The following is a 19,131-nucleotide window of genomic DNA, read 5'->3' on the forward strand; positions in this document are numbered from 1 at the left end:
CCCCCAGTTCACATGTTGAATCAACAAGTGCTCAAACTGATTCATCCAATCCATTGTCATTCCATCCCTCAGCTCTCTACATTCCTTTAGGTGATAGGTCTCCTCTTTCATATCAGGACTAAACCAATAACACACTTTAATGCTCTGAATGCCAAGCTCATGTGATTCTTCTCAGCTCAGGTTCTGTCCGGAGGCCCGCCTAGGAAACCTCTCTACGACAAGATGTTCAAGTGGGCCACATACCTTGCTTGCCCAACAGGCACAGTAGATGAGTAACAAGTGTGTTTATAGATTTTGTGGTCCTCCAGCTGTCGCTGATATAAGTGTCTTCTGCTAAAATTGGTATATTTTTGGCTATCTGCTTCATCCCCTGAGTAGTTCAAACATCACCAGCAGGGCCCAGTGGTCTGAGGATGCCACATTTAGATTCTTTGTAGGTATAAAACAATTTGTCAGAAGGTTGCCTAATAAGGTGACAGTAACTGACCCAGAGACCTCCAAAAGAACTAAATGTTCAATAGCAATAAAAAGGGAACATTCATTAGATCAGGGACAGTGCACAGGACTGGAGATCAGCCAGTCAGGCTTTAGACTGTGTCTCTCCCAACTTGCTGGGTAAGAGTAGGTAAAGCATGAACTCACACCATCCCTCCACCACTGTTAGTCCTGGAATCAAAGTTGCTAATAGAATGTATTTTCAACCTGTTGAAGACGAACATTCACTTGAGAATTCCTTTACAATTTAGAAAATTCAGAATAATATTTCAAATGTAAAAAGCATATATGTGTGTGTGTGTGTGTGTGTGTGTGTGTGTATGGAGGAAAAATGTGAGGAGGAGGAAGAATGTGGAGAGGAAGAAAAGACCCTGAAAGCAGTTAAAAAGGTTCCCAACAGACATCAAGAACATCTTACGAAGCTGTGGGTTATGTATAGGATTGAAATCTTTGTCAGAGGAGCATAGGCCAAGAAATCTGTCTGCTAAGAGCACTGTGCTTGAAGAGTAAATGGAGGAGGGAGGGAAATTGCTGGCTTACACACAACTATTCAGCAAGTGGATGGGTCCAAGAGTTGAGTGGAAAGTTGTTTGAAGATGTCAGAATTTCATGCAGACATGTTAACAAGCTGCACTTGATCCCGTGGACTATGTTTTTCCTCTGAATTTTAAACCAACTGAAATCAAGAGACCTCATAAAATGAAGTAAATTTGTCTAAAGTAAAAAGTTTCCAAATAAATTTAAATCCCCTAAAATTATGTTTCTCTACAATGGCTAACAGCACACGCTCTATTGTGCTTCCTATTTCATTTCTACCTTGTAAAGGACTTTTTCCTTTTAAAAAGAACACACACACCCACACCCCATCCCACCCCATCCCTACATACTACACACTTGGCTTCCCGCCTCCAGTCTCTGCCTTCTTTAATTAATTCTGCAAATCAGTGTCAAAGGATGAATAAATATTTCTCTCAAGTTGCTTTACTATTTAAGTACTAACACTGACTTCCCATTAATTCTCAGATCTACTCTGCTTGGTTTTAGTAGTTATCTTAATAAAATAAGCCTAGCTTTGCCTGACTACCTGCCCAGGGTCCAGAGTAGAAGACACTTTCTCTATGATCAGAGCCAGAGTAGAGCCTCTAAATAAAACCACCAGAAGATGCCTCAGATCTGAGTAGCGAGAGAAGCTGCAACCATGAAGAGGAGTCAGGATACAAAAACTGGAGTGTGTGCGTGCTAAGTCATGTCCAACTCTTTGCGACCCCATGGACTCCTCTGTCAGATTCCTCTGTCCATGGGATTCTCCTCTGTCCATGGGATTCTCTGGGCAAGAATACTGGGACGGGTTGCCATGCCCTCCTCCAGGGGATCTTCCAGACCCAGGGATCGAACCTGCGTCTGTTTTGTCTCCTGCATCGGCAGCCAAGTTCTTTACCACTAGCGCCACCTGTGAAGCCCAATAACTGGAGGGCAGTGAAGAAATCTCTGTAATTGAGGGGCTTAGAGACAGTCTTGGAAGGTGGGCAGGAGCTTCTGAGACAGGCTGGAGTTCCAAAACTAAGAGCTAATAGCAAGTCCAATCTAAGTCTTCACTTACCGTACAAGCAAGATCCCCACAGTCTGATGCCCACCCCATGGCCCCATTCTTGCCACAGTTCTGCCTCACCCTACTCCTTCAGCCTAGAGTGTGGTCACAGTGAAAGTTCTCCCAGTACTTAGAACATGCCAGGCTCTTGCAGAACTCTACACCTCTGCATGTGCTACTAACTCTGGAGTGAATTCCCATGAATTCTTTTTTCTTGAACTTCATTAAATGCTGTCTTCACCTTCTTTTTAAAATTCTCTTCTGTCCTTGCTCAGCCAAGCTCTTTTCTGCTTCATGACAACTGTACACGCTATTTCTGCCTAGAAAACATGTACATGCTATTTCTTCCTCTCTCTCTTTGTATGGCTAACGCCTTTCCGTCCTTTGGTTGTTGGCTAATATCAGAACTGACATCCTCCCAGCCCCTTTCCCCGGAAGTACAGTCGTTAGAGCCACTGGGAGCCTCCATCGGGCTCAGCCCAAGCACTGTTCAGAGTTCCCTGCAAAGGTCAGTGACTAAGGAGCCTCAGCAGCAGCATGAGGCTGCTTCTCTTTCTCCATTCTCAGCCCTCTCTCCTCTTCTTTAATTCTCTCTCCCAAAGTCTAATCACTTCAGTCGTAAGCATTTCCAAACCTTCACAGAAGTTTCATCTTTGATTAAAATTTCTCTAGAAGATCACTCACCTCTTGTAGATAATGAGCAGCAGGTCTTGCATTTCCCTTTCTTGATTAAAAGTAAATAAATAAGGTGGTCACACCAAAAGGAGTCACTGAATGAGGCCAGAACTGGCTTTGGGAATAGAATTTGAAGCCATGGAACCAGTGATCTTACCTGCATAATGTTATGTTTACACACAAGGTAGCTGATTTGGAAAGACATCTTAGCCTGGTCTGGACTGAGTCCCAAGCTACGTTAGCCTAGAGCTCTTGCCATTTGAAAGTCACAATTCCCCCATCTCAGCCCCTCTGTTTATCCTTAGTGAGTCTATTTGTTTGGTTTTGGCCTGCCCCTCCCTGTGGCAGATAAACTCAAGAAGGTCTGGGGTCACATCTGTTTCGTTCACCATTGTGTCCCCAGCTTCTGATACAATACTTGGTACAAAATCATGCTCTGCAATCATGTGCTAAATAAGTGATTGAAAAAGGGTCTTACTTACTTTTTAAAGATTAAGCAAACAATGTTAATTCCTAGGTAGAGCCTCCCCCTTTCTCGGGCAGTTACTGGTTCTTGCCTCTAAGCACCCACCACATTGTATATTCTGCTCTTACAGAGCAAGAGAGCAAACATTTTCTGAGGCTCTATCACATGCACTGTGGCAGGAACTATTTATACGTATTTCTCCTTTCATTCTTTCAACAATTTTAAGAGACAGTACTTTTTTTCCAGATTTACAGATGAAGAAACAGGCTCAAAAAATCCAAGTCGCACAACCCATAATAGGTGTCAAAGCCTAGATTAAAGCTAGGACCCCTTCCCTCTTTTGCAAAACCCCTTTTCATTAGATCATGCTGTCATACAGTTGGAAGCTTGATATCATAATTATCTGTTTGCAGGTTTGCACCACCCCTGGAAGCCAAGACCATGCATACAAACATTTTTACGTCCACAGCACTGAGCATGGCACCTGCCATGCCATCCTTAACATCAGAGTTAAAGAATATATGAATGAATGAATTTGGCTCTGTCTCCTGATGGAAAGAGGACTTCTGTGGCCTCAAGGCTTGCTCTCCGAGACTGCTGCTAAAACGGAGCACGCACTCTCCGGAGAGCTTCTGCCCAGGCCTGAACACGAGCTGGGTCTCCTCCACCAAGTCCCTGAGCCTTAATCCAAACCCTTGCTTCTTCTGTCTCCACCACAAGATTCCCAGCCCTGAGTGATCTGACTTCCTTCTGCCTCCTGGGGCATTTCTGTTTCAGTGATCAGCGCAGGGCCACAGAGGCGTGGCCACATGACACACTCCTTTGTTACTTGGAACATGAACGCTTTTTCTTTATTTGCAGCTGAAGTCACTGCTACCAGGAGCTGTCAGTCAGTCCACAAGGTGAGCCCATGACTCTGACAAATTCTTTTGGGAAATCAAAAATAGCATGCACTCTGTCTTCAGATTCTTTCACGCTTGCTAGGGAGATATAATCGCACACAAAACAATTAGAGAATGGTGCAAACAAGTTTAGAGTCATAGGCCAATTTGAGTCACAGTTTGAGGTCCTGACTCTCAGTCTTAAGCTTGCCAGAGCCTTAGCTCTTCCCCACTGCACTCTAAAACTCTCCGCACATGCTGTTCGGTCCCCCAGAAGTTGACAGTCTCCTCCCCAGATTGGGCACAGGGTCTCACAGGCATAATCATGACCCAGGGCCTGATGCTTTCAAATGTATTCAGTCTTCCGGCAAGAGCACCAGGATGACACAGCTTGAGACTCAGCCCAGACTAGGCTAAGATGCCTTTCCAAATCAGCTGCCTCATGTGTAAACAGAAAATTTTGTAAGTAAGATCACCAGTTTCAGGAATTCAAATACATTTCCAAAGCCTCATTCTGACCTAATTCAGTCACTCCTTTTCGTATGACCACCTTATTCATTTTTTAAAAAACAATGTTATTTATTTATTTGCATATTGACTGCGCTGGGTCTTCGCTGCCGTGCAGGCTTTTCTGCGGTTGTGGCAAGCAGGGGCTACTCTTGGTTGCAGCGGGGGCTTCTCAGCGTGGCAGCCCCTCTTGTGGAGCATGGGCTCTACGGCACGAGCTTCAGCAGTTGCCGATTCCAGGCTCCAGAGCACAGACTCAGTAGTTGTGCATGGAGTTAGCTGTCCCGCGACATGTGGGGTCTTCCTGGACCAGGGTTTGAACCTGTGTCTCCTGCTGTGGCAGGCAGATTCTTTACCACTGAACAACCAAAGAAGCCCTTATTCATTTTTTGTAATCAATAAAGGCAAACTATGAGACTTGCTGCAATACCAGTTGAGTGACGTTTAATCACTCTGAACCAGTTGAGAGGAACTTTAATCAAAGTTGAGCCTTCCGTGAAAGTCTAGAGACCTTTAAGACTGAAGTTACTAAACTTTAGGAGGAAGAATAAAAAAGAGAAGAGGAAGAAGAAGAGGGAGGTGTACATTGCCTTTTGAAGCTCCTCAGCCACTGCCTCTTGCAGAGAAGGGAGCCTGAACAGAGCCAAGAGTGAGGCTCCTGTGACTCTGACATCTGTGCTTCCAGGGAAAGGGGCTGGGGGTCTGGATCTGCAGCGCTTCATTTTAACATTAATTGAATCCCTTCCTTCTGCCAAAATGAAAGGTACAGTCATTTATTAATTTACAAACAGAAGTCCAAATTCTTAAGATTTTCTTCAGAATAACTTATAAATAAAGAAACAATCCTTGGAGCTTTCCTAAAAGAAATACTGGATGCACTCTCTAAAACGTCAGTTAGAAATAAAACAGAATCCAAATGTCCCACCTTGTAGCGTCCAAGCAATTCCTATTTTTAGAAAGAGGTGTCAGCCAACCTGCTGTATAAGGCTGTGCTAGGAGCCTTGGCTTTTAGGGAAGTTCCCTGCTCTTCCCTCCAACGGGGTTGTTTCATTTCACTTATAACCTTCCTCCCATCTCCAGGGAGAATGAGCTTCCTATTTGGCCTAAAAGTGCTCTTAAAAACATGCTAGTGTACAATATGAAAAGCTAAACACAAAACCAAAACAGAAAAAACTAATAAGACACAGGTGCACATGTATCTAAATTAATGTTAGAGATATTGACAGACAAATAAAATGTATAAAATATTTGCTCTAGTTGTTCAAATAAACAGGATGAAAATAGCTTTTTGCTCATAAAATTGAGTTTGAAAATCAAGGCAGTGTGCGCATAGTACCAAATGCATTCTGTTTTATTTGTGTTTGAACTCAAATTCCCCCATTTAGTAGCTTGTATGAACTTGGGGAAAATAATGATAATTTTAGCTAATATATATTGAGAAACTATTACACATCAGGCACTGAGATAGTTATTTTCCAAGTTACCTAACTTTTCTATGTCACTTTTCTTTTCTGTAGAGTTGTGATGATAATATAGTCATTATATGTTTTTATGAATATAGAAAAACATGGAAAACACCTAGAGATGCAATAAGTGACTATAAAAATAACTATTTTAAAAATAAAAATGGAACATTGCAATAGCACTGCTAGTATATTTAAACAGCCATCTAATTCTCTGTCTGTTCTTAGATGCATCAGTATTAAGAAAAGAGTCTAAAAGCAATGATTCTGGTACATATTGGATATTTTAATAATATGAAAAAAAGTCAAACTAGAAATAACTAAGACAACACTATCTTTGAATCAAAGTGAAATTCTAAAGAGTGAAAAGCATATTATTTGATTTCTTTTCCTTGATGTATTTTTGAGTGGGTTTGTCTATGTTCTGAGAGGAAATGAATTTTATCATAGTTCTAGAAGAAGGACTTAGACCTTTGTTCTCCATCTGTTCTACCTTTATTAACTTGTTCTGTGAACTTGATCCAGTCCATTAACTTTTACACTCATCCATTTGGATATCTATAATTAACTCATTAGAGAGTATTTATTTGTAATTTCACCTAGAACAATGATAAGGATAATGAGATATCAAAAAAAGACTTTGTCTTGGCATAATCCAGCAAAACTGTGGTGGTTTTACCGCGTGAGACATAGCACACAGCGCACCACACGTGAATGGGTAACAGCACCCCACTGGAATTTTTCGGCCCTTTCAGAGATGTTGGTAGGGGAAGTTGTTGGAAGCTTTAGAGGGAAATGTCAATAGCATGCTGAGTAACATTGTGTTTCCTGGTTCCTCTGATCCAGCCAGGGCATTGATTTAACGGCTAGATGAGATGGAAAAAGGAAGAGCGTGTACAACAGTCAGCCTGAAATAGCGTGTGGAACGATGTGGAGGTAGAGTTGCTAGCCAAATCCCTCTCAGTAAGGGACTGTGGTCTCTGCTGCCCACGGTGGCTCAGCCCAGTTCTAACCCTAGCCCACTCGTACACTGAGACAGTAGAAGTGGCCACATGTGCCAACTATCTCCTCTCAAGCCTGGGAGAGGCCAGCAGTGTTTCCCTTACGTACCTTTGATACAATCAATGCTGGTTGAGATCAAAGTCAAGTTTCTGCACTACTTTTAAAAACACACAAAGTCTAAGAAACATAAAAGGTCAACATTTTTTCAGACCTTATCCTTGGTGATTTTGATCAGATGCTATCTCCCTACAGGTAAACCTATTATTGTTGAAATCTGATTTTCAACACTCTGAGTGACCTTGCAGAATGTGTGATAACCTATAAGACACTCTTGGCACTTTCCATTTGAGTTGACATTTTTAGATACATTGGACTTACTTTACTATCTTTGGTTCATAAAAACTAAGCTGGTAGAAAATGGCAAACTGTGCTGTACATTTATGGCTATGGTCTCCATGTGACTGTTAGAAAATGAATGAAAATATAAGTGTCAGTAAATGTGGGCTATAGCATAGAACATTCTGTCTGCCTATTGATATGGGAAAGGCTACAGGGTTGGGGAACATGGGTGGATTTAAAAATAAACCTTAGCAGGTAAAAGGATTTCAAATTGTCAAAATGAAGGTCATTGATGCCGAGTTGGGTTTTTTTTAATTTTTTTTAAATTGGAGTGTAATTGCTTGACAATGTTGTATTAGTCTCCGCCGTACAACAGAGTGAGTCAGCGACAACTGTACGTACATCCCCTTCCCCAGAGCCTCCCTCCCGCCCCACCCCACCCACCCCGCTAGGCCATCACAGGGCGCAGAGCTCGGGCCCCCACGCCATCCGCTTTACACGTGGCAGTGTATAAATGTCAGTGTCTCGCTCTCAATGTGTCCCACCCTGCCTTCTGAGTGGGCACTTTTGAGTGTAATGTAGAATGGCAGGCTAGAAGAAAAAAGAACTTTCTTTCATGGAGTCATACACTTGTTTGTTGAGTTTTTCATTTTAGTTCAATGGAAGTCCAAGGAAAACCCAGCATTTTCAGATGAACAACATCAAATTAAGATTGCTGAACAACTGCTCACATTGGAGGAGCTGGCCTACGTCTCTGTTCCTCTCAACTTCATTAAGGGCTACGGAATTATGTAGTGAATGGTGGTGTTCATGAGAAATACGGCTGAGCAAACTGACATAACCATAAAGGCAGGCAAGTGTGGATGGCATAGTACAGAATTAGATCCTAGGTCAGGGAGAATGTAAGGTCACTGAACCAAGCTCTGCACAGGGTCCAGCCGAGCCTGCAAATGTTAAAACAAGACGCTTCTGGATGCCTAATCCACATTCAGTAAATACTTGTTGATTAATTAATTGACTTACTGATTGACAAAATGGTCTCTAGGGATGCCAATTTGGATGACTAGGCTTTGACATTAACTCTATTAATATGTCAGAGGCTTAAGCAGGTCTCAACATTTTCCTGCCTCAGAATTCTCATGTCTACAATGCAGAGATAATCACCTGCTCACAGCAGTTACAGGAAAGAAGAGACGATGGGAAAAAGGTGAGATTATTGTTGAAACCTGAGGCACCCCTCTCCAGTTGAGAGGTGCCAGCACCAGATACTGCAGGGAATCAGCTTAACAGCTCCGCTGTCAGCCTCCTGAAAGGAGAGACAGAGGGCGAGTCCTGTTCCAGGAACACGAGGCACGGCCAGGCGCATGGAGCAGGGCTGGAGGACTGGCAGAAGCCAAGGCATGTTCAGCAGACAAGCAGGATCAGCTTGAAAACCTCTGGGAAGAAATCTCAGGGATGCTCTCCTCTTGAAAACCTTCCCCCAAAGCCCGCTCCTGCTCTATCCTGTTAGAGCAGAAGCTCTCAAACCTGAGCGTCTGTACACGAGGATCACCTAGGGATACTTGTTGTTATCAGATTGCCCGGTCCTACCCCCAGAGACTCTAAACCATCACATTTCAACTGGAGCCCAGAAATCTGCATTTTAGCAAGGACTCCAGGTATTCCTGCAGCAGGTGGTCTAGGGCCACAATTAGAGAAGGACTGACTTAAAGGGGACCCACCAAGCTTTGTACTTCTTAATGACAACTGCCAGCACCCGTGATGACACGAAGATGCCATTGGGTCTCATAGCCAAACAAGGCTAATTTTGGATTTCTTGGGGTACCAAGGACTAACATCATTCAGAAAACATTCTCTGAGAACCCATCATGTGAAAAGCATTGAACAACATAAGAATGGTCACGTGCACAGGTAATTTCAAAACCAGGCTGACTCTGAGAGAATCAGCAAGTCCTTAATAGGAATCCTGCAGACAAGGAGGCCTTCTAAACGCTGGGATCTAAGAAAGCACCTTGGAAATGGTGCCATCAAAGGTGAAGCTGGAAGGAAGATCGGACTGCACCTGGTATGAAGAAAAGCACCTCAGGCAGAGGGAAAGGTTTAAATAAGGGCAGGGACGCCTCAGAATCCAGAGTGATGGCATGTGCCCGGCCTGTGGAGTGTGAGCTGCCCAGAAAGCAGATCAGGAAAAAGGCTACAGGGGTGGGCTCTGACCACACCTCAGAGAGCTCCAAACAGTAAGATGAAGCTTGATTTTTGTCCTGAAGGCAATGTATGTAGGATTTTGAGAAGAGTAGCTAAAAAGGATGTTTCATTTGTTTAATTTAATAGGTAACACAACGTTTAACTTAAACAGTATTCTTTTTTTTTAATTGAAGTATAGTTGAAGTTATGCATGCTGGGCAGTGCAGCCAAAAAATTTTTTTGGTTTCATCCATGGCACAGCGGTAAAGAATCCACCTGCAGTGTAGCAGACGTGGGTTCGATCCCTGGGTTGGGAAGATCCTCTGGAAAAGGAAATGACAACCCACTCCAGTATTCTTGCCTGGAAAATCCCATAGACAGAGGAGCCTGGCGGGCTACAGTCCATGGGGTCGCAAAGAATCAGACATGACTTAGTGATCAAACAACAACAACAAAATAGTTGAATTATGAGGTTGTGTTAATTTCCGCTATACAGCAAAGGGATTCAGTTATACTAAATATAAATTCTTTTTTGTATTCTTTCCCATTATGGTTATTCACAGAATAATGAATATAGTTCCCCGAGCTGTACTGTACGACCTTGTATATCTATTAAACAATATTCTCAATAGTTAATATATCCATGGGGCACAGAATTCTAAAGAAATAAGATGGTACATAAATGTAAAATTTCCCTTCCTTCTACCCCTGTGCCCCTGCTGTTCATTCTGGAAGCAACTAATGCTACCTATTTCTTTTGTATGGATACGACTGTTTTGTAAAATAGATAATGTCCCAGTACTGGTTTGATAGTAATGGAGAAGAGAAAGATTAATGACAGAGACACCAGTTTGGCAATCACTGCAAAAGTCCAGGTGATGAAATGAGGCATTAAGTAGAGTAGTTACTCTGAATATAAGAGACTCTAAAAAGACACTTCATCATCCTTTACTCCCCTCCAGTGTGTTTACAGATGGCACAGTAGGAGTCCAAGATGACTGAAATTTTGCCTTGAGACTTGAGGAATGGTAAGGAGGGGAAGCTATTTTGTGACAAGGAGATGGGGAGGCTGTGCGGGAAAGATGAACCCTGTTTTGGAAATTTTTGTTTGTGAAATGACAAATATTCCATTAGCCCGTGAGCTACATAGCTTGGAAGAGAAATATATACCGGGAAGTCAAAGGCAAAGAGGTGGTAGTTAAAGCTGTGGGATCAGATGAGCTTGAAAGAGGAAGGTAGAACGGGTACTGAGGACTAAAACACTCCCACATTTAAGGGGAGAGTAGAAGAAATCAGCTCAACAGAGACTGAGGAGGACCTGTGTTACCGAATCCTGGGGAGGAGAGAATTTCAAAGGGAGAGGCATGGATTTTGGCTAACACCACACTGGGGGAACAGACATATGATGCAGTAAGGAGAACAGCTGAAAAGAAATCAGTGGACAAGCTGGTGATGAGCATATTACTGTTGAGCTCTAAAGGATAACTGCTGAAGAGTGGTGAGGGGGGAATCATACAAGGGAGAGAGTGGGGGGAGGCAGAGGCACAGAGGCCTGTGAAGACCTTTCTCTCAAGAAATCTACTATGAACGGAAGGAGAGAGGAAAGGACCTGGGGAAAGGGAATAAGGCAGAGAAAGGACTTTTTTTTTTCCCCCTGCAAGTGTAGTGGGAAAGGTTGATGAGAAAAGCATAGAGTTAGGAAAAATATTTAATGGAGCAAGATGGCTGTAAGACATCAAAGGGGAAAAATTGAAACGAAGGGAGGAAAACCGAGGAGTTCATACCTTATCACCTCAGCTTTCTCAAGAAAGAAGCTGAGCTTACTCCCCATGCTTGAGGGAATTTTTTGGAGGTCTGCTCCCTCATGATCAGTCTCAAAGAGTTGTGCTGAAAGTACATTTGGTCTCTGAATAATCTTGGAAATGCATTCAAGAACTATCGTGTTCTTCCTGTAGCCCATAAAGAAGAGCAGAGCAAGGAACACAGAATTCCTTCCAGATGGGCTTCGGCAGACAAACATTGGGCTCTGTTACGCACTGATATTTGGAAAGAGAAAGTAAACATCGACTGCAACTTGTCTATTAACATCCTGTGAAAACTACCAAAAGGTACGTACAGTGTATGGGGGAGAGGTGGGGGATGAGTGGAGTCAACATGCCTCCCTGTGATTTGGGTCAGTGCAGACATTTCCCCAGAATTCATAGTCCGCGATTCTCCAACGACAGAATACAATGCCTTCCTCCTTCTCCCCCCTCTCCTCGTAAGCCTCCTTTCTTTATCTTCACTTGCCCATCCCAGATTTACTCCCAGAGTACCAAAGAAAGGCAGAGAAGCAGCATTTCTGCCCAGGTTAAAAACGGTTGTAATAAGGACATATTAGTTGTGAAAAACTGTGTCCTCCAAGAGGATCACAAGGACCTGAAAACATATCCTGATTTTGTTCCCAGGTTAATATATTTTAAGTTTAACTTGTTTTGTTTTTATGCTGTCCTAGTCCTCTCTTCTTCTTTATTTTTAAAATAACACTCCAATTTTAAATCTCCCTCATATGAGTGGCTTATATTGTGCCTGCCTCAAACAATTATATAAGAAAATTATGTAAGTGCATTTAGAGTTAGACATTTATTCCTTCATTTTAAAATCTGATATGACTCCCAGGGAGTGTTTCTTATTGTTTACAGTTTATTTCTTGAATTCCAATAGAGTAGTGTATATATAAACTCCACATTGTCCGTTTTCTTCTTAGGCGGAGTATGTGGGTCAAAACACACTTCTAAGGCTATACTGCCCTCAAGTGGTCTGGCTTGAGAACAAACAGCTATCTTTTTTCTGGATGGAAACCGAGTTTCTCATCAGACTTGTCTGACTTAGTATTAACTTCTGACCAGGAAAACAACAACAACAAAAATTATTGTATGCCAAGTCTGAAGAGTATGAGGGAAAAGGAAGATTTTATTTCCCAATATTCTCTCAAAAGGTATAGAGTAAAAAGTACAAAAGCAAGAGCCACAAGCTTGTTTTGTTAATCATAAAAGAGCCACAAGCTTGTTTTGTTAATCATAAAAGAGCCACAAGCTTGTTTTGTTAATTTTAGAGTAACTGTCTGCACATGTGTGGCCACAGGGATGCATTTGTGGGATGTGAGCTGAACTGGCTCCGTTAGGCCTTTGGGGACAATCTTCAGCTTCTCAAGGGCAACCCCCTCATCAGAACTCATGACATCATGTTCCACAACTAAGGACACACAGTTGTTTGGAAAGAATGCATTCAGGGAAAACATTCAGCTTTTCCCCGTGTGGCCAAGACTCTCAAAAAGGAGGCCAACAATTAGGGTGATTGCATTAATCACAGGGTGGCTTGTGGAGGAGGGTACCACTGTGGAGGGCCTATAATGGCAGCTCTGTGGGGACTCTGCTCTCATTGGCCACCATCAAGGCCCTCTAATGCCTATGGTTAGCGTCCCAAGTTGTTGATGGAAAAAGGAAGAGACCACCCTCGAAGGGATGAGCAGACTCAGGATGTGTTGGGCTGTTCTGGGCTGGACTTAAGAGGCAGGTCGGTTATGGGGTATTTGGCCACTCAGCTAGAGAGCCCTCCTGGAAGGTGGGGGGAGGTGGCAGCTAAAAACGCACGCGGCACTGTCCCTTGTGTTTCTGGTATTTGGGGTGATTTCTGTTCATTGTGAAAATCCTTCAATAATGAATGATTTTTGAGTGGGATAACAGTTCTCATACACTGCTCTTCGGCTGGGCACAGAGGTGAACTGGGCTGGTCCAGTGAGTAAAAACGAGCTCTTAATTCATCAGTTATCTGGTGCAATGAGAAGGCCTGGGAAAGAACACTGTGCTTTGTAACTTGGGATCTGGAATCAGCTCTGCACGCCAGTTATGTGACCATGAGGGTCACTTAAACTTTCTGGGCTCAGCTTCCTCATCTGCAAACTGTGACATTTAGCTCAGGTTAGTGGTTTAAAGACTGCTCCGTGGGTGTGCCCACAGGCTAGTGCCAGGATGCAGAGTCCTTTTTCCCCTCCTTCTTTAGGCAACAGCAAGCTCACTTGGATTTACTTTATAAATCTAAGTTTGAAAACCACTGGATCATGTAGTCTATGCATCTTTCCTTTCCAGCTCCATCATTCCGTGGCCAGGACAGGTAGTCTGAGCGGTGAGGGTGACACCCACTGGTGACATTCTTTTTCTTCTTCAGTGAAATCATATATGGCTCTCAGTCCAAATGCTTCCCTATAAAATGAGTCCCATCTGATTCTGACATTCTGGGATGACACCAAGTGTGTGCGCCGGAAGAGGGGAGAAGAGGAAGAGGTGTGAGTCACTGCGATCCCACAGCTCCTGGGGGACAGAGGCCAGGGAAGGAAATGGGCAGAGATCACCAAGCAAACACAAGTCTAGGAGTGTGGGCATGTGAGTGAGTGTGGTTAGACTCTATCAGGAAATCAGCCAAAAAATGGAAGTTTGCGGCTAAGGAATGGTCTGGAAAAAAGACTAGGGAGCATAGACAGAATAACAACATTTTAAGGAAAATGATTTATTAATATATATACATGTCATATATATTATATATAAGATATAATTGCAATTTTTTTTCTCAGGAAGATATAAGGTCTGAATGGGCCCCCAAAGAGAAATACACTAAAAAGCATTAAAAATTTCCAGAAACGGAAGGTTTAATACACTGTACATGCATCTCATTCCTAGTAGGAGCCATCATTAATAAAATTAGTAAGATTTGTTTTCATCCAGGAAGCTTTGCCTTTAAGTTCACTTAAAAACAGAATAGAACATAAAATGTGTACAGCTTTATTTCTCAATCACTGAAAGTTTTTTCCCTCTGTAGTGTTTAAGTTGAGATCATACAAGTGTGGATGAATAATAGTTGGACTTCAATCCCCTCTCTTGATAACATGTGATACAGATTAAGTACCCGACCAAGGGACTCAGCATCATGAAACAGCCACTGTTCTAGTTCAAGTATGCCGAGTAAATGCAGAAAAAATTTCTTTTCCACTTTGTGTTTTCATATTGGCATCTGTCATTTTATCAAGAGATTATAATTTATGAAATTGCTCAAACTGTAGTTCATAGTTACATGAACTTTTGAGGCCTGATTTGTATGCCCCTCAATAGATTTCTCTATTGATGTGCCCCATGATTGTGCTGAAAATATTGTATAGATAAGTGAATGTTCATCCAGTGAACAAATATTTACAGAGCACATATTATAGGAAAAGCACTGAAGTAAACAATATGGGGATGCAAAGGTGGGCCAGACACAGTCCTTGCCCACAGAGTGCATACAATCTAGGAAAAAGTGATGTGTGTAAGCAACCACAAAATAAGAAAGTAAATAGTTGACTACTAGACACACGTGTAGTAATATGTACTTCTGATATAGAGTTAAGGGTGGGGTTTTAGGTAATTTTTTCAGGAAAGGGTTTATGAAGCAAATATTTGGTGCAGGCCTTAGGTGTACATAAAATTTAGGTAGAGGTGGGAAGACAGACTGTGGCAGGCGGGACAGGGACAAAGCTACGGAGGTGGGAGAGCACAACCCGCGCTGAGCGGACGCGAGGCCGGCAGAAGGCTATTGCTACAGGGGACAAGGGGTCGGGGGGTGAGAGGCAGTAGACAAGTCTTGACAGGAGGCTGGGACTATACTGGAGAGGCATTTTTATTTCTGCTGAGGGGAGGGAGGGCTTTTATGGCTGCAAGCACAGAATATTTAAGAGGGAAAGTGACCAATACAAAATAGCCTCTAGAAGACTTATCAAGTTAGCCCAGGTATAAAACGGTAAAAGTCTGACTTAGAGTGATGGCATTGGAAATGTTGTGTGACTGTGTGCACAATGGGAAGTAGTACTGGAAAAAATGCAATTCACTTCAAAGTCACTGCACAGGGTAAAACAGTAAGTTGGACAAAATGAAAAATATTACAGTCCTATACATAAAAACATTATAGCCACTTTTCAGTGGATGGGCTAAATGTGTGTATGTGTGTGGTGTCAGGTCTGGGGTAATTAGTGTGATATATTTGTACCCGTAATTAGCCATAAAGTCCTGCCATCGTTTTCCAAAGTAAAAGAACATTCTTTAAAAATTAAAGTGAAAAGAAACATAATCTGGAAGCAGGGAGATGTGGTTGGGTACTCATAATCATTACTTTGTAAAGGAGGTTGAGTATTTTTCCATTTCAGCAAGTCATTAGAACAAGTGGAAAATCTACTGGAAGACAGATACAGTCTGTAAACAGAACAAGATAATGTAAATTTCCTTACAAATGGTCTGTAGTTCTTTTCTTGTTTAAAAAAATGAGTATTACACCAAATTCTTTTGTATTTTACTTCCCTGTTTACCATGCTAGGGAAAATTTCATATTTTATGTCAGGTGTAACTGGACAATTGAAGTAAATGACTGTCTATAATTACAAAAATTAAAATGATAACAAGATGTAGTCATTGAATTAATTCAACAACTGCAGATTGAATACTTGTTCGGAAGGCAAGTTTGGGCTAAATTTTCAGGGAACCAAGAGAAAAGAAACTCAGCTCATTCATAAAAAGTCTTGAAATTTAGTTGACTAAATCTGACTAAAGAATAAGAGGAAACTAAAAATCAATAAATCATCATATTATAGGCCACTGATGTTACTCAGGAATTCATCTGGAGAATTTAGAAAATTCCTAATCCTCAAATTCCACAACAGCATATAATTGCCATGAAATATCCATGCAGCAACAACTTGACATCATCAGAGGTATGCTGGACAACAATTCGGGCTGATTTCCTGGGTTCACTCACTTGGCCGGTGACCCACTACCTCAAACCAGCTTTGCAGAACTCCCGAATGGAAGTCTTTGCAAGGCTGCAAACAGCAATACCACGAACCTTAGGGATTAATTGAAATGTCGAAACTGGGACTGTAGCAACACACAGGGTCAAGTACAGCAAGAAGCCTGAAAAGGGACGAAAAGGACAAAGGAATCCTTAGAACTGAGTTGGCTTCTCAGAAAATGAGGGCTTGTGTTGAGAATGAGTCATGTTCAGGACTGCTAGAAATGAGAGGAGAATGGGGAAGGGAAACATCCCAGCATGTGGCCTTTCCTGGCTTCTTGCTTCTGGGCTCTTTCTTCTCCATCCTCTGGATTGGCTAGATCCCTCCTACAGGCTTAGCACCAACTCAGCCAGTAGGTCAGTCCTTTGCTTGGGCATGCGCAGTTTCAGCAGGTCTGACAGTGGGCAGCAAGCCTGTTATTAAATGATAGGTGCCATAGCAGGCACTTTATTTAATCATCATACCAAATCTGTAAAATCGTATTTTCCCAAGTTCCCTGGTAGCTCAGATGGCAAAGAATCTGCCTGCAATGCGGGAGACCCGGGTTTGATTCCTGGGTCAAGAAGATCTCCTGGAGAAGCAAGTGGCAACCCATTTGCAATTAACACACAAATATATAAAGAAATCAAGGCTCACAAAAGCTAAGCTAAGCAACTTGTGCGGGATCATAAGTCTGGTGGCAAGAGAAGAAAATTCAAGTCCAAAGTCATTTACCATGGTAGATTCACTCTCGGGCTCTGAAACACATATTCCTAGCCTTGAGTTTCAGAGGCACAAGACTGGGTTACTTGCTGGTAGGTTTTGATTGGGTGACTCAGTTTTGACAAGCTTCTGCCTTGTTCTACAGAAACAATCCTGTAACTATATTCCTGCTTGTCTTCCTCTTTGTGACTCACTGGCTCTTCTACAATGGGACTCTCTTCTTGCCCTTGTCACGCATCCTCCTTTTCCCAGGATGGAAATCTTATTTCACTTGAATGTTTAGACTCTACTGTGAGATAATAGCTATCCCTGGAACTGTCTGTATAACTAGGTTTCTCAGAATGGTTGTCTTGGATTCTGCATATCTGTCTGTCATCCATATACTAGTCCATCCCCACCCTTGAAGTCTGGCTCTTTCTGAAAGGAACTTCTTGCCCCAGACTACCCCCAGTTTTCTCTTCTCATATCTGTCCCAAACTCCATTCTTCTTGTTACACTTTCTCCCTTTCAGTACTTGTTCAATTGCTGAGTCATGTCCGACTCTATGTGACTCCACGGACTACAGCATGCCAGGCTTCTCTGCCCTTCACTATCTTCCACAGTTTGCTCAAATTCATGTCCACTGAGTCAGTGACACCATTCAACCATCTCATCCTCAGCTGCCCTCTTCTTCTTTTGCCTTCAATCTTTCCCAATATCAGGGTCTTTTCTAATTATTTGGCTCTTCACATTAGGTGGCCAGAGTGTTGGAGCTTCAGCTTCAATCTAGTACTAGTGCTAGATAGATGTGGGAATCTATCTCCCAAATTATTTATTGTTCCATGTGCAGTTCTTTGTCCAGCTCCTTTAACCATGTAGCTGGGCTATCTGTGACTCATAATGTAAGTATGGTAGAACAGTGGTAGGAAAAAGCATAGTGTATTCTTGAGAGGTGCAGAGTTTGACCTCACAAGGGTGGGAGGGTATGTTTGAAAGGTCATTGAAAATAAAGGTGAATTACCATTGCAACAAAAAGAATAAAATTCTTAGGAGTATATCTACCTAAAGAAACAAAAGACCTATACATAGAAAACTATAAAACACTGATGAAAGAAATCAAAGAGGACACAAACAGATGGAGAAATATACCGTGTTCATGGATTGGAAGAATCAATATTGTCAAAATGGCTATTCTACCCAAAGCAATCTATAGATTCAATGCAATCCCTATCAAGCTACCAATGGTATTTTTCACAGAACTAGAACAAATAATTTCACAATTTGTATGGAAATACAAAAAAACCTCGAATAGCCAAAGTAATCTTGAGAAAGAAGAATGGAACTGGAGGAATCAACCTGCCTGACTTCAGGCTCTACTACAAAGCCACAGTCATCAAGACAGTATGGTACTGGCACAAAGACAGAAATATAGATCAATGGAACAGAATAGAAAGCCCAGAGATAAATCCACGAACCTATGGACACCTTATCTTCGACAAAGGAGGCAAAGATATACAACAGAAAAAAGACAACCTCTTTAACAAGTGGTGCTGGGAAAACTGGTCAACCACTTGTAAAAGAATGAAACTAGAACACTTTCTAACACCATACACAAAAATAAACTCAAAATGGATTAAAGATCTAAATGTAAGACCAGAAACTATAAAACTCCTAGAGGAGAACATAGGCAAAACACTCTCCGACATGAATCACAGCAAGATCCTCTATGACCCACCTCCCAGAATATTGGAAATAAAAGCAAAAATAAACAAATGGGACCTAATGAAACTTAAAAGCTTTTGCACAACAAAGGAAACTATAAGTAAGGTGAAAAGACAGCCCTCAGATTGGGAGAAAATAATAGCAAATGAAGCAACAGACAAAGGACTAATCTCAAAAATATACAAGAAACTCCTGAAGCTCAATTCCGGAGAAATAAATGACCCAATCAAAAAATGGGCCAAAGAACTAAACAGACATTTCTCCAAAGAAGACATGCA

At 42.1% G+C, this 19,131-nt stretch overlaps 1 protein-coding gene and 1 long non-coding RNA gene across 4 annotated transcripts in view; one reads left to right on the top strand and one right to left on the bottom strand.

Annotated features, from left to right (window-relative positions):
• Positions 1 to 19,131, bottom strand: part of SYNPO2 (synaptopodin 2) — a 200,367-nt gene that overhangs the window by 81,936 nt on the left and 99,300 nt on the right. The gene's annotated exons all lie outside the window — the stretch shown is intronic.
• Positions 1 to 19,131, top strand: part of LOC122673498 — a 163,373-nt gene that overhangs the window by 24,405 nt on the left and 119,837 nt on the right. The window contains exon 2 of the long non-coding RNA XR_006334696.1: positions 11,556 to 11,708. This is a non-coding gene — a long non-coding RNA (uncharacterized LOC122673498). The remainder of the gene's footprint in view (positions 1 to 11,555; positions 11,709 to 19,131) is intronic.

This window comes from Cervus elaphus, chromosome 17, assembly GCF_910594005.1.
Source record: "Cervus elaphus chromosome 17, mCerEla1.1, whole genome shotgun sequence".
Taxonomy (NCBI): domain Eukaryota; kingdom Metazoa; phylum Chordata; class Mammalia; order Artiodactyla; family Cervidae; genus Cervus; species Cervus elaphus.